This window comes from Callospermophilus lateralis, chromosome 2, assembly GCF_048772815.1.
Source record: "Callospermophilus lateralis isolate mCalLat2 chromosome 2, mCalLat2.hap1, whole genome shotgun sequence".
Lineage (NCBI taxonomy): Eukaryota > Metazoa > Chordata > Mammalia > Rodentia > Sciuridae > Callospermophilus > Callospermophilus lateralis.
Genome location: NC_135306.1, coordinates 136,961,028 through 136,977,750, shown reverse-complemented (window position 1 = coordinate 136,977,750; position 16,723 = coordinate 136,961,028). Strand labels below are relative to the sequence as shown.

The following is a 16,723-nucleotide window of genomic DNA, read 5'->3' as shown; positions in this document are numbered from 1 at the left end:
AGCTTAAATACTTTGACTTAGCCTTCTTTTCCATGCTAGGTACTCTGCGAGTTTCCTTAATATATCACTGAGAGTTGAACTCTATACCCGATTCCCTCTTCTGAGATCAACAGGAACATACATTCAGTTAAGGAGTAATGGTGGATACAAGGAGGTGCAGTGGGAAGAGCACAGGAGTCGGCTGCCAGTCATAAGCTCAAACTGGCTTAATTACAATCCAAGTACAATCTTAGAACACATGTTCCTTCTCTCTCAGTTTCAGTTTTTGCAGCTATAAGTAACAGTAGAGAGCTTATTTTAGTCCAACAGCTAGAGAAAATGATAGCCTTATTTTCCTTGTTTATTTCTTCCATTTTCTATACCTAAGGAATGGAGCTTGAGGGAAGATTCATTAACTCACAGAATTATGCCTCAGGCATACTTTTCTCTGATATGAAATTTTATGTTCTGAAAGAGATCTGACTTACATGCCCCAGATATGTTGCAGCTAGACCACTTCCAAGCAGGGCTAATTCAAAGAAAGGAAATATTTCTTAAGATGGTGCTGGGAGCGGCAAGATGGTATTTCAAACACTTGCTGGTTTACCTCACTACCTAATTTTTATCAGTTAATCAAAAATATTTTAATCAGATTCAAGTAGTAACAAATGTGACCACTAGTATCCCATACAAATTAAAATTCATTGTAATCACAGCATTCCAGAATACCAATTCATTATACAGAGGGAGCGTTTTATATGCAATTCATCATAATCATCCAGACATAGTCTTTTATAGCTCCACAAAGATATTTCAATTATTGCAGAGCCAAACCATTTAATTAATCATTTGAAAGCATTTCTTTCTCCAAAGTAAAATATCTTAAATATATCATCCATAGCATTGTAACCCACCCACAACCCTGGTATATCACCAGGCAGTGGTATGGGAGACTGGAACAGTTGACTTATCCCGTTGAAAAATGAACTATTGAGTACAGATTCGTCATGAGGTGTTAAGCCTTCTCTAGAGAGCCTAGAAAAGTAAATTTTTGTTGTTCACTGAATACAAATTTCTTAGAGAGTTTTCTAAAAAAAAAGACACTGTGTTAGTTGCTAGTGAGATAGAAGACAATGCTAGGAATTAGTTGCTAGGAGATAGAAGGCAATGCTTACAAGAAGCTTACAACTTGGGCTCCTTTGAGGACAGTTCTGGTTTGCAAGGCTAAGAAATTACAGACACAAACCAGGCCACAACAAGGTTAGGCTGACTCCTGTGTAAGCAAAAAAAAACAGATAGTTGAGATATCTACTGTCTGGTACCCAGACTCTCCTCTAAAAAGGGGGCCAAAGTAACCTGATTGTACCAAAAAGCATGTTACGAACTGTAGACATGAGTACCTTACCCAGAATTGAGTCAGGAGCTAGCTTCTTTAACCCTGCAAATCTATATAAACTCCTAGACAACAGTCACTTTCCAGTATCCATCCCTCTTTTGGGACCCCCACTTCCTTTTGAGAACTCTATTATTCTAATAAATCCTTTTACGTTGCTCTCACCCTTGTGTCTGTGAATTTCATTCTTTACATACGTGAGACAAAGAACACAACCCCATGCTCTGTGCTAAAAAATGCAGAAAAACACAAACCAATATTAATTATCCCAATTTTACCATGACACATTGTATACATATATTAATTTGTCCTACTGTACCAATAATTATGTACAGTATTATATCATTTTTTTTTTCTCTGAGATGGGGATCCCACTATATTGTCCAGGCTGTTCTCAAACTCTTTAACTCAACTGATTCTTCTGCTTAGCCACCTAGGTAACTGGTATGACAGGTATTGAACACTATGCTTGGCCATCATAAAAAAAAAAAAAGGAAACACAATATATACAACCTGATGAGTTCTAGGAAATTCAGAAAGTCCAATAAATATAGTTTATAAAAGAGTTGTTATATTTGGGTTAGGAAATAGAAGGTTATAAGGTGTTTTCTAGGTAAAATAAATAAATAAATACAGGCATTAGAAGAGGCAGGAAGTACACTATTTACATAGGCTGGAAGCACACTGTGTACTTAGGCCTACCAACTAATGAAATGGCTGAGGCATGGTACACAGGGGAGACTGTTGCAGCTTGGCTCTGTAGAACTGTATGTGTTTGCAGGCTATTAGAGGAAGACTGGTGGGACATTATGGGTTTGGTGAGGCAAGTTAGCAGCTCTATCCAAGGTTTTTCAGGTCAAATCATCAAGGAACCAGATCATCAAAGTTTTGAGCCTTGGGAAGAAATTTTAGATTTTACAAAGGAGTCTATACACACTGAAATCAATTTGTAGATTGAGTAATTTGTACTTTTAGGAAGATCACTCTGGCAGCTGTGAAGACAGGGTGGCATAATATTTGGGACATCATGTCAATAATTCATAGATTAGGCAATGAGGACCTAACACCTAGTGCTATTGGTGAGAATGCAAAAGATAATATAAAACATGTTCAGGAAATGACTGCTAAGGTGTGAGAGGTCAGGAAAAGTAAAATAATTGCAACTTTTTCCCCCCAAAGAGAACATATAAGAAGAAACTTCAATGATAAGGTGTGGAGAAGTGACAATGAAGTAATTTAATTTCCAGGTCAAAATAGTATTTTCTTTTGATGACCTGTCTTATATACACAAAATATCTTATTATCAAATACAGTTGGTTCTGACAATGGACTTAAATATTTGCATGAAATAGGTGTATAAGAAATATCTGTTGACTTGAACTGTACCTGATCACTTATAAAAATATACCTTTTAGTATCACACACCTTTTTAAAGAGAACAATGTAGAAATAGTGTTTATTTGTCAAAAGGAAATGAAAATATGTCATGAGTGATTACAATGAAACCATATACACAATTTGTGTCTGTTCTTAGGATATGTGTCCCATTCTACCAATTTTGTTAGAATCAGTGCTGCCTGCATTACTCACACATTTCAGCAAGAAATTAAAATATTCTTCATGTATATACTTGTTTTCATGACCAAGCCTATTCTTGTGGGACTTAGCTGAATCATAATGCCAAAGAGTTCTCTAGACAGGCTTTAAGTTAACCTGGAAAGAGAACGTGGTAAGGAAAAGGGCTAGCAGAAGAAAACCGGTCAGTGAGCGATCGTTTACTTTTACAAGGAGTTAACAGAAAGATGCCTGGCCAAAATCAAATTACAGCAATGACAGTTTCTCAAACTGTAACAATTCTCACCTCTCATTGATTCCTATGAAGGATTTACTACCCTCTTAAATACAATGTTAGTGTTTATTTAATGTTAATGTTAGGGTAGTTGAAGTCATGAATTCTAGAGCCAAACTACTTACTTGGGATATAATGCTTTTTACCTGTATGTATCTGGGCAATTTGCTTAACCTCACTATCTTTCAATTTCCTTATTTATAAAATGGCCATACTTATGTTATCTACCTCCTGGAGTTGTTTTAATAATTCAAAAGTATCAGATTCTAAACATTGACAATATTACTGGACACATCACAAATGTTCAGTAAAAGCTAGCTTTCAGAGTCAACATCCTCCTCCTCTCTGTCCCTGTTCTACGTCCTGCTGCCCTCCACCTCTCCTCCTACAGGTTCTACCTAGTTAAACTTTGGCTGGTGTGCCTAGGAGTCTTATTTTAAAATCAGGAACTGCTTAACTCCATTACCAGTCTCCTTTCTCCCTTAATTCCCATTAGCAGACCCCCAACATCTTCTGGTGCATCAATATCTTAGGTATGAAGAGTTGTACACTAACTCATTAAAATTCATGGATTGCAAAAAGTTAACTGCTCTTTTACCATGTTTTTTCCCCTCCAGAAATGGAGTGACAAAACATGTGACAGGAGCTTTTCCTTTTGAAGGCCAAACTTCAGAAAGAACCATGAATTCTAGAGCTAAATATCTTAACCTCATCAGCTGAGTTCAAATCCTGGTTTAGCCCTTTCAACACCTCAGTTCTTCATCTCTTTCACCTGTGGTGTACTCATCACGACAAGGGGCATAACACACCTTCCTTGCAAAGTTGTTGTAAGATCTGAATTAAATTAAGCAGATGGTATACATAGGCACATAGTGCAGTGACAATTTAATAGAAGATCTTAGTAGTAGTAGTGAGTTTGAAGAAGCAGCACTGGAAGTGAGAGGCATTTCTGGTTTCAAAACTGAAAGGTAGGAGAATACTTAGGCAAGATTCCTTTATGGTGTGTGAAATGAACATATATGTTTTTAGAATCTGATATCAACATTCTAGAAGATGATATTGATTTTTTTCCAACTGCAATATGCCACATCATTTTTACAGGTATGGAAATGTGGTATCCGTGATGATGAGGAAAGCCAACTGATAAAATTGGGAAGTTTGTGTTAGGAACCGTCTTCAGCTGGTACAACTTGGAATACACACATCTACTATTAGCAATGCTCCTGCAAAGGTGTGTCTCTGGGTCCCCATTTGAAGCTCTCAGTACAAGCTTCCAGGGGCAGCCCTCCACCACTGCTACACAAGCCCAGATGTTCTTTCCCACTGGATCTGCCCAGATAACCTGTCTGCCACCTAGTGGACAGGAAAGGGACCTGGTCTGCTGACTGCTAGGGGCTGAGGTGAGGGTGGTTGGGGGAAGGAAACAAGGACAGTAGGAGAAAGTCTGTAAACATTTGACACATAAGGTCTGGCTCTTCACTAGCACCGCTAAGGATGGTCAGAAATGCCCTGGAGTTTAAAGGCTGTCTGCTCCTTTCAGCCCAGAGCTCGCCGTCTGTCTGGCACTATTCTCCCTGGAGATGCAGTCACAAAGCAGTGTCTGCACAGTGAATACAATTAAATGAAAGGCTCTGGAAATGTCCAAGGGGAAATTAGATAACATGTGCTTTGATGCAGGGATTTGGAGTTTGAAGGTGAAAAAGAAAGGCAAGACATCAGAAGGCTGCATCTGCTTAGCTCCAGTTCAGCACATTAGCATTCTGCTAATGGGCCTGTAAATTCTTTCCTGAAGTCAATTTGCTCAGTTTTTTTGCAAGTACCATCAGACAATTTCAAACATCTTTTAGATTAAAACAAGTCCTAAAGTTAGAATTCTGTTGTTACTGAATGTTGAAATCATGTATTTTCTTGTATTTTCATTAGTTAATCAACCAAAGGGGAAAGTGCTTACTAGTCCATTTGGGATAAAGCATTTGGTTCTCATTTTGCTGTCCTGGAAGGTATGACTAGCTCTGTGCATGAAGGACAAAAACTGGCTTTTGCCCTAGTCCATTCTCAGCAACAGGCTATACCCAATGGCTGGTGGTTCCTAAGAGACTTGTCCACAGTTCACTCTGAATTCAAATTTCTCTCATTTTTATGCATTTTTGTGTAATGTCATAATGCTTTTGCCAGGATCAGAGCATACCTGTCTGATTCTCACCAATGTGTCAACTGTGACCCTGCTCTTTTCAGCTTCTGCCCAAGACCTTGGTGTCAAAGTGAAGAGGACAGGACATAGCATAGGGAGAGTTAATATGGATAGTTTACTACAATGCAGATTTGTTTCCCCTTGAGGAGCATGAGGGAGAAGTATTCAGGAGAGCTTGGTCTCCTTTGAACCTCCTGATTTACTACAACAGCAATTTACAAAGCACCTACTCAGAGCCAACTCAGAGATCAGTTAGGAGAATGTTCTTTCCCTCAGTGGCCTCTGATAGAGTAATTGTGTTGAAGCTGTGGCATGAAGACAGTGACCTTTGTGATACACACTCAGGAGTTTGGGGTGTGGAAGACAAAATATTCTATCCCTTTACCTGATCCAGTAATCTGTTTTTAGTGAGTTTTATAGATAGGATCATTCATGTGGGATCCAGGTTTTATAGACATATAACAGTTGTTTATTGTAACAAGTGACCACAAACTTAGAGACATAAAATATTATCTCAGGAATGTGAAGTGGCTTTCATGAGCTACAGTCATAAAGACAGCAGGGCTGTGTTTCTCCTGGAAACTCCAAGGACAATTCATTTCCTTGTGTTTTCCAGCTTCTAGAGGCTGCCTACATTCCTTGACTTCTAGACTCTTCCTTCATTTTCAAAGCCAGGCAAGGAATATTTTGAAATCTCTGACTCTAATACCCCTGACTCCTCCCTATAAGGGCTTTTGCTGTTGCACTAGGCCTACTGGACAATCCATGATCATCTTTCCATCTCAAGAGCCTTCATAATTATATCTGCAAAATTCCTTTTGCCACAGAAGGTAACATATTTACAGGTTCCAGAGACAGAACATGAACAGGTTTGGGTGCTATTATTCTAGCTACTAAAGAGAATGAACACCCACATGGATACTATTCTATTACCTCCCTTTTTCTACACGCTAAGATTTAGTAAGGTTTATTTGTTGCCTTGATTAGGCTTTATTCTTATGACAATATTATATGATGACCACATGCTGAGAGTCTAACCAAATTATATCCAAAGCCTTTTCACATTCCATGTTAGTTAAGCATATTTTTGCATCTGGCACTGATACAGCTATTTATTTGCACCTATTTATTTGGTACCTGTTTGTACAGGGATGACAGCTTATCTTCTGGATTGGACATGAGGGCAAGAAGGTATTCCACTCCAACAGAAGGGGAGAAATTGGATGAATGTTTTAGAGACATCTTTGAGACTGCTGTAGAATTTACTTGGTGAATTGAGTGGAAAGTATACTTAATAACTCAACCAGCAAAAAGCCTCTTCTGATAGCAATGTTATTGAGTTTAATGAGTTTGCAAAGCAAAAAGCATAATATCAAGCAAACAAGAATGAGGGAACAATTACCCACTTGATATATTCTCTTAAAAGCTTATCAGTCCTGCTATTATAGAAAGAATATGGCAGTTAGATTCGGACAATCTTGGGTTTGAATCTTATTTGTGCCCCTTACCAGTAATGTAATCTTGGACAGATCACTTAACCATCTTAGCTTTGACTTTCTCACTTTTAAAACAGATGTACAAATAATAGCTGATTCATGTGGTTGTTGTGAGTTTAGTATATATGAGACCATGGTTTTCAAAGGAAATCTATTGTGTGATTCCTATACCAGCAACATCGGTATTACTTGGGAGTTTGTTAAAGATGTAAACTTTCTGGTCCCACCCTAGACACATTGAACTAGAAACTGTGGTTTGAAGAGCTTGAGTCCATAAAAATAATGATATGCCAAACACATGGAGTAATGTTCCATCCATGATTTGGACTCTCTTAACAAATGCCGGCTGTAATTATTTTTTTCACTGGGTGCTTTGTTATAATTATTCACCACACATTGCTTTTAAGTTTTGGTTTGTTTTGGAAGAGCAAGGTCAGTGACTGATTGAGGTTTGTTCACTGATTGACTTGTTCACCAAGTCATGGTTACTTTTTTTTCTCAAACTAAAAATATCACATAAATAAATAGGGAAGATGCCTTATTTGTTTGAATTTTTGGCTACGCCATTTTAACTCAGCAGAGGGGGAGCCATGCTCTCTGGTAGCTTTAACTATCTGGAGTATGCTGTCATGATATCAGAAAGCAAGACCAAGAAGCAAGTTTGTGCACATGAGAGGTGTTGTGAATATTTTATTCAGTTTTTTTTTTTAAAAACTAAGTGAACAATAAATGCACAAACTTGCCTCACCAAAGTCAATTGCATATTATGTAATGCATAAAATTTACCACAGTGCTTCAGCATTTAATTTCTGCATAATTAAGATGAAGCCACATGTTCTGGACCAAGTTAAAAATTATGTTTTTTTTTTTTAAATAAAAAAATATCAATCCATGGACAAAACCACAATAGGAATAATAAAAAAAAAAAAACAGCAAAATCCCCCAAACCACTTTTAAACTCTGAGGAAAGCATTACTGGGAGAAAAAAAAAAAAAGCACTTACACAGAACTTTATAAAAACCTACCACCTAAGAATATAATGAAAAATTTGAGGGTCATGTCCCTGTAGGATATAGCAATGATTCACTAGTAATTCTAGCAGATTTACAAAGTCAAATATTTCTGTTTCAGTAACTTTCTTGAAGAATGAAGTCATGGAACCTATTCTTCCATTATGTCATCAGAGTTGTGTAGTTGGTGGAATTGAACTGAGATGACCCTATGATTAGGAGAAAGGAAATGGACATCTCCTAGATCTGGACTGTGACATATACTCTGTATCATGCTCCCAGAGACCCCATGAGATGAATATTATTATCCCCGTTTAGAGGCTCAGAGAGTTCAAGTGATTTGTCTGGGGTCTGGCTTATAAGTGGCAGAGCCAAGAATGGAATACGTGTCTCTTAAGCAAGGCTGAATTCCCTGTACCACACTACTTTCATGATGCCATCTTGCCAAAGCTGCATCTTGTTTACCAAATAAGAAAAATGTTTGGTATAGATACCCAAACAGGTCACCTGTAGGACCCTTTCTCTGGGATTAATATCAGTATCAAAAAATGGCAGAAATACATTTTTGATGACCTTATTTAACAACAGCAGCAGCAAAATGGGGTATATAGTTGAGAAAATGGGTCCATCAGAGAGGCAATATCTGAATGGCAAAGAGCCTTGAAGACCTGGGTTTGAATCCAAAATTTTGGTTACATCATTTATCAGTTCACCAGCTAAAGCTGCTTTGTCTCTAATGTGCCTGTTATTATTTTTTCTTATTTGTATACAGAGGACAGTACTTTCTATTGTCAAATATTATACAAATTGTATGTATGGATTAAGAATAAATTTTAAAATAACATTATATGAAGAGCCAATGTGATCCAATACTTAGCATAGAGCTTTTCCTAAAATAGTTGACTAATAAATGTTTACTGCATATAGGATGATGCAAACCATTGACAATCATGATGATAAAACAGGGGAGGACACATATGTTTTCATTGGGAACGAAGTAGGAAGGTATCAGCTGGTATTGGAAAAGTGGTTGTGAGTATGAGGGATCTGGATTTCTAAAGTGGGTGAGTGCTAAATGAAAGAGGCTATCAAGAGGAAATAAGGAAGGTTGGAATGTAGCTAGCTGGCTCCTGAGGCTAAAGCAATTAGGGACACAGTATTTTAGTATTTGGCAGACACAACATCTTTGTCTGTATGTGGTGCTGAGGATCTAACTGGGCCGCACACATGCCAGGCGAGCGGCGCTACCGCTTGAGCCACACCCCCAGCCCCCTGAGCCACACCCCCAGCCCCGGGACACAGTAGATGCTCCTCCTTCGCTCCTTTCAGGCAGCCTCTTCTCCTGTTACCTGCTGGCATATATTTTATATGCTTTTAATGCCTTACATGCATCATCATGTTCCATTTGCTGGGCTGGTGTTCATGCTGTTCCCTAGTGAGTCCATCCATTCCATCGTTTTCACTTGAATCATTTAATCATTCTTTAAGATCCAACTCAGGTGACATCCTTCCAGGAACTTTGGAATTGGACTCAGTTCTCTCCTCAGTGACTTTTCACTTCCCTGTGCCTCTATCTCCCTCATCACTTATACACTACAATATAATGTGTATGAGATTGGTCTCTCCACTATTCTGTGAGCTTCTTCAAAGGGCAAGACTTTTATCTTACTTATCTTTATACTCCCAGAACTCAGCAATGTACCCAGGACATAATTATTGCCCTGAAAGCACAAATTGAGTTAAAGTGAACTAAACCAACCTGTAAACTAAACCTGGCCTATTTTATGAGATTTCAATTGAGATTAAACATTCCACCCTTCAAAAAGAATTATACAAAAAAAGCAGTATAAATTCTTATAATTCATGTGAATAAATAGTAAATACACATGAGATTTTATTCTTGTAAACAAAAGTTGTATAGGTATTTCAAAGTCACCATTAAATTTCTAGATGCCAGTAGCTTTACATTTTCAGATTTTGTCTTAGAGGCTTTTATATACTTTATGGAAGACACCAACACAAATCAAATCAGGTTTAGTTGAAGGTATGACTGAGTCAGAAAAGGACAAACAAATAAAGATCCAGGGAGTAGTTTTCCAGCATACTCCTTGAGGAAGTGTTACAATTTTCACTCATTCAGTCCCGGTTTTCCTGAGTCCAGCTACCAAATATTAAGGGATGAAATGGGAAACAATTTAAGGGTCACTTCATGGGCTTGGAAGTCAGCCTTCTCTTATTCTAATTCTGCCTCATCTATTTATTCTCTGAATGCACCGGGCAAATAAATTAGCTCTGTTCATGTCAGTTTCCTCAACTTTAAAATAGAAAGACTCATAATGCATTCTCTATAGGTTGTTTGGGAACAAGTTTCAATACTTTTAGAGCACTACCTGCCTCATGGCAAGTACTCACCAAATATTATTTCCTATCTTCAGCCTTTTTCACTGGCAAAAATCAATGCAGCTCAGACATCATTATTCATCCATCCATCTATCATCCATCCATCCACTTAACAAACATCACTGAGTATTGACTATGTGCTGCATGGCCAATGACACAGAAAATGAGTAAGACATGCTCTTCGTTCTTAGTGAGTTCATGATAGAGTGTGAGTATTTGCATGTGTGTGTGTATGCATATGAGCATATGTCCAGGAGTCTTATAACATTGGGTAAAGCATACTCTATAACAAGAAGCACCTGTTTCATGTCAGTCGTAAGATGGGGAACCTAAAGCAGTCACAGAGGTCAGGACAGGCTTTTCAGCAGAAGTGTTATTTAAGATGAGGATGAGCTGATCAAGTTTGAGTTGGAATAAGGAAGGGAAGAGCGCATTTCATGTCAATGTGTTTTTCTTGTTAGAGGCCATATAATTTATATCTGAAACATCCCCAGAGGTTCATGTTTTGGTCCCCTAGGCAACAACGTCCAGAAGTTTGGCTACTGGGCAATGATTGTATCATGAGGCGGATTATCAGTGAATTAATCCATTCATGGCTGAATGGATTACAGAGAGGAGGTGGAGACTGTGGGAGGTAGGGCCTTGTTGAAGGACTGGATCCTTGAGAGCACGTGTTGGGGAATGTCTTGTCCCTGGCCCCTTCCTCTTCCTCTCTCTTTGCTTCACGTCTACCATGAGCTGAGCAGATTTTTTGTGCCATAATCTTCTGCCATGATGTTCTGCCTTAGACTCAGAGAAAGCCAATCATGGACTGAGACCTATGAAACCATGAGCCAAAATAAGTCTTTCTCTAAGCTGTTTTCCTCAGGTATTTGTGCCAGTGATGAAAAGCTAACACAAGGCCTGAAAACAAAACTGAGGGCGGGAGTCAATGGAAAGTCATGCAGGAAGTGGCCAGAAGCAAGGCTGGTTGGTGGAAATCAGATCACAAGGGTGTTTCTTAAGAGGGAGTAGAGTTAGGCTTTGCTCTATCCTATTCAGTGGAGAGGCTGAAGGCTTCTAAATAGGGAATCAAATGTTTAGATAGTTTTTCTTGTTTGAACTGAATCTTTTATAGCTTATTTTTAATTCCTGACAGAATTTACTACTTCTACATTTGGGTCCCTCTATTCCCCCATAGACTCCTGTCATAGCACAGTATCACTTTATTTAACTTGCCTGTTTCCAATTCAGTTTTCTTTGAGAGGCTGAAAGTGCCTCAAAATCTGTTGTTCATTTATCTTTGTCCCCAGGATGGGAAAAGTGATTGACATAGAGCAGGCACTCAATGGAAGCTTGATTTAAAAGTCTGGATTTAGGCAAAAAGTATCTTATATTTTTATAACAAAGTATTTTAAGATAAAATATGGCCAATCAAATCAACAAAGTTATTCTTCATTGTGATGGTTGTGTGAATCTTGTGAGCTGTGGCTCAATAGATTTGAAAGCCATATATCCTACTATGTGTGCTATCATTGAGCACTTGTGCTAGGCAAATAAGGGATACATAAACACATTTACAACAGCATTAGACAGTTGTAAAAATATTTTATATATATAACATATATATATATATATATATATATATATATATATATATGGAAAATTTTTGAAACAATACCTATATCTCTAAGGCCTAGAAGAGTGCCCAGAAATGCTCATCCCTCAGCAAATTTCTATGAATAAATAATATATAAAGAAGATACAAGGAATGTGTGCCGAATGTATACTGTACACAATAAATGCTCTTAGAGGCTGGATGAGGTAAACACTGCAAGATTAATTAATCTGATTGGGTTTCATTGAGGACTCTTGGCTTTGGAAGATAAATAGGATCTAGAAAAACAAAAGGAAGAGGCCAAGGATTCTGGAGAAAGAAACAGCACAAATATCACTTCATGAAGACTAATAACCTTTTAATGAAATCTAAGTGATTGAAATCATTAAAGCTCTGATAATGGTTGAGGTATACTGAAATTCACACAAGAGACTCAATTTTCCAGGCATATTGTAATTTGGTTACTGAATATGGAAAGGCTAGCAGTTGCTTTAACAGACAGCCTAAGTGAGCCCTCATGACAATGTTAATTAAAGCAAAGTTAATTACTTAATTAAAACAAAAGTGGCAAATGATAGTTTCTAAAATTAAGTTAAAGTGGAGGCAACAACACTAATGATTCTTACACCTGACTAGAATCCCAAGAGAGGGTTTCACCTTTTGAGAAAATTTGTGATTTAGAGCTTTAGGCCTCTGTAATTAATTTAGTCATAAAAGGCCCACTATATTTTAAAGCTCCAGCCCCATGTTGCTGGAAATTCTGCATCATGTACAGCCAGAACTTTGGACTCATCAGATTAAATGCTTTGTTTAGGTCAGAAAAGGGTTTGTGTTCATTTGTCAATTTGCCGCTGAAGTGAATGCCTTAAACAGAAGCCTGACATTATCTGCTTGACAATGATTTGATGCTGCTCCATGTCATGCTGGAAATTAGTGACTAGAACCAGAATGTTAATCACAGGGACCTCTATACATTGATGGCATAAATAGCATGCTTCTGTATAAAAAACTCTATAGTGACTCATTCCTATTTAAATAAAAATCTCTCTTTGCTATTTCAGTGAACCGAATGACTGACTCTGGGCACTTTTCTCTGTGCTCTAGGGTGAGCCCATTTAACCTCACAAAAACTGCTAGCTCTGTTAGAATTAGCTCTGTTATTTCCTTAGGCTCTCAGAGATCTCAAAGTGATTCTGTCCCCAAGACCAGAGGTAGATGTTGGTTCCTCCAGCTACTGACTCAGTAAATATGAACTACTCTTCAAGGTACCATAAACATGTCATCTTCTTAGGTGTGATGATGTTTTTCAAACAGAGCCCCTAGGAGCATCAATTCTTCATAATAACATTATGAAAAACATGGCCCTATGTACAATAAGTGTAGAAAATGATTGGAAATTGTTAATAAATTAGTGGTTTCTGAACTGTAAGACTCTTCAGTCTTTCTATCTAATAAGAGAATTGTGTTTTTTATCCAGATGATTTCACAAAATATTCTGTTTCATGGAGTAATTTGTGAGACATTTTCTAAAGAATATATTGTGGTAAATGTTCGACTTTAGTGACCATATGCTAAGACTTGAATTAAAAACTGCTCCATCACCTACCAATTATGAGATGACAGGCCGGTCGATCTATGCTGGGCCTCAAATTTCTCATCTGAAAAATGAGAAGGATGATGCTTCCTCTTGCAATAGTTTGTGATAATTATAAATGTTAGACTAATAAATATTTTTCAAGGTGGCAGAATATGGTCAGTGGATAATAAACTACTTTGGGGGACTATTCTAATTTTTACTTTTTCTTAATCCCCTTTGTGTTGCTTCTTTACTTCTTTTTCTTTCCTCTATTCCTGACTTTTATTACTATGGCCACTATTACTAGTAGGTACTACCAGTTTCCGTGGCAGACACAATTCATTGGCTTTTCCAGTGAGTACTGTCATCCTTTTTCCCATGCAGTTTCCATTGAAGAGTCTGACAAGGCTAAGTGCACACTTTCCTGTGGTCCTATTGCAGCTCTTTAAGACACTCTCAAACAATGAGATGGAAGGGAAATTCTTATAAGACTTGAAAAGACATTCATTCTCTTAATAAAAAGGATGCATTTCATAGCCATGACAGCTATATTGCAGCTATCAGCCAAGAGAATGGCAGAGGTGCTGGCACTGGCATCTCTAAGCCAACATCACATGCTGGGCCTCCATGCTTCTTGTACCATAAAGAATATGAAACTCAAACAAATCATATCCTAAAATAGGTTTTCTTAAAATAGATTCAACAGCCTCTTAAAAAAAGTTTTCTCTTCCTCACAGTTAAATCTGATTTTAAAGGTTTAGCTATAATATATTAAATAATTTTTATGTGCTGCTACTAAGCACTTAGTGCATACTACCTCTTTTAATCCTCAAAACAGGAATGATGTGCAGTTATTACTAACACTCACACTAATTTATTCCCCATTATTTAAGTTCCAATGCGACAGATAATGTGATACACACAGACATACATGCAATTGCAAATTTGAAGGGGAGGTAAAATTCTAGCATAACTAGTGATATCCTACAATGTGATAAATGCTAGATTAGCACTTTGAACATATTGATTTTGTGTCATAGAGAAGAAATATTTAGATTAGGGGCTGATGGAAACCATGGAGGAAAGGATGTTTAGTTTCATCTCTCTCTGTGGACTGCAGCTTAAAAGAGCAACAGGAATGTATGTGATGCAAGAGGATGATCTCTTTCTCTGCCCTATCTCTTCTCCATATCAACAGCAGGTTCCAGCCTACATATCTTAATTAATGGCCAAAAAATCTCTGCATAATTAGATTGTAATGTCTCTTTGTTATAATCATGTAGATGGGCTGAGGTTTATTCAAGATCATAAAAAAGAAAACCCATAAACTATCAAAAGTCCCTCCTTGCCCTTTTTGAGATTTTTAATACTCAAATGTACTGATTATGATATCTGATCATCAGGAACTACAGGGCAAGTTAAAACATTGTCATAAAATCCTCAAAAATTTTGTTTCTATTAGCACTATCAGTAAAATCTGTTGTTTTTGTTTGTGTTTTTGTTTACCAACATAGAAACAAAATAGTTGAAAATATTGATCAAGTGTTACTAGGGGAACATGATATCTAACATAATCAGTGACCCAATTCTTGAGCAGAGACTGATGACTACAAATGCATGAGGGATATTGCAATACAGTACAGTGCAGACGTAATCTAATAACAGTTAATAGAATCACTGAGGAGTAGTATGCACACTTAGAGACAAGCAAAACCAAAAATACCTGCTATATAACCACTTTCTGAAATTCATTCATTCATCAAACATACCAATGAATCATTATTGAGTATCTTCTATGTATGATGCACCCTTCTAGGTATTGGTAGGCATTAAGGAGACAGTGATGAATACTGTGGACAAGATCCCACTTCCAAGGAGCTAACCACTGCTTAAGCTGAAACACGAGTGTGCTAGGCATTTTGGTAAGGACTAGACCTTGCAAAGATGGAGATGCCCTGAGAAATTCAGACGAATAGGCAAAGCCTCTACAGATATGTATTGCCTTTATGAAGGTCTTTTCATTATTAATATCATCTTGCTTACATTTCTGACACCGTGACTTTCAAGTATGAAGGAATGCTGACAACTGTCAACTGTCAAGTTAAAATAACATACTTAAGAATTACTATGTGGCAGATATTACATGTATTAGTTTTAGTCCTCACAAACACTCTACAAAGTATGTATTTCATGATCCTCAATTAACAGAGGTGGGGATTGAGACAGAGAGAGGTTATGTGAAGTTGCCTAAGATTACACTGATGGTAGTTGATGTTGCCAGGATACAAGTCCAGTGCTGTCTAGCACAGCATTCTGCTACCTTGAGTAACGTATCAATTAGCTGTCAAACCTTTACAGACATTATCTCCTTCATTATCATAGTCCTCTGAAGTCAGTGATCCCGATTTATCAGATGAAAAAATTAAGGTGCAGAGAGAGGAAATGCCAGTGCCAGTGTTCAAACTAAGGACAACATGTTACACAACCAGTGTTCTTTGCCATTACTTCAAGCTATCTCTCTAAAGAGTCTTCCCTGATGAGTTCTTGGCAGTGCTGAAAAAGAGACTCACAATTCCTCCCTATGCCAAATTGTCTGTTTTCGCTATCTCCTAGACTTCCCTGGAAGATTTTGTTTGAATAAAGGGTGATAAAATAAAAGTTTGTGAAAAATTTTCTTGGCCAAAGATGAAAAGCTGATCCTGCAGAAGTTTAGGAAAAGAATGTTTCATAGAGGAGTCAGGAAGATGGATAGAAAATGTGCTGAAAGGTTAGGTATATGGAAGATCTTCTGTGTACAAACCACAGCATTGCTGGGATTTATTGAAGAAGGGAAAGATACAATTTATGATTTGATGGATATCTTGCACAATGTGCAAGGAAAGAGATGAGAAGCAGAAAAAGGAAGGAATTGAATGAGGTATGGGTAAAAGTTTATAATACAAATAATTGGGCCTCATGGATAAACTTCTTCAAGTATCCTGTGAATCGTTTCCAAACCTTGATGGAGGCAGTATCTTTACCATCACATAATTCATGCTTTGAAAAAGTAGGGCAACTGAAAAGTAGGATTTTCATGCAGGATAAATGATGGTATAGGAGACTAGTTCAAGCAATATTGTTTAGAGATCTATCTTCCATTCAAAAGATATTTATCTTCCATTATATTTATCCAGCTTTTAGAAATACTGTTAAATCTAGTAGATTTTTTGGGACTGATGCCCTGACTAGCTTT

At 37.4% G+C, this 16,723-nt stretch overlaps 1 protein-coding gene across 3 annotated transcripts in view; it reads right to left on the bottom strand.

The window, feature by feature from the left end:
- The window catches only part of Grm5 (glutamate metabotropic receptor 5), a 427,374-nt gene that overhangs the window by 29,652 nt on the left and 380,999 nt on the right, over positions 1 to 16,723 (bottom strand). The window lies entirely within an intron of this gene.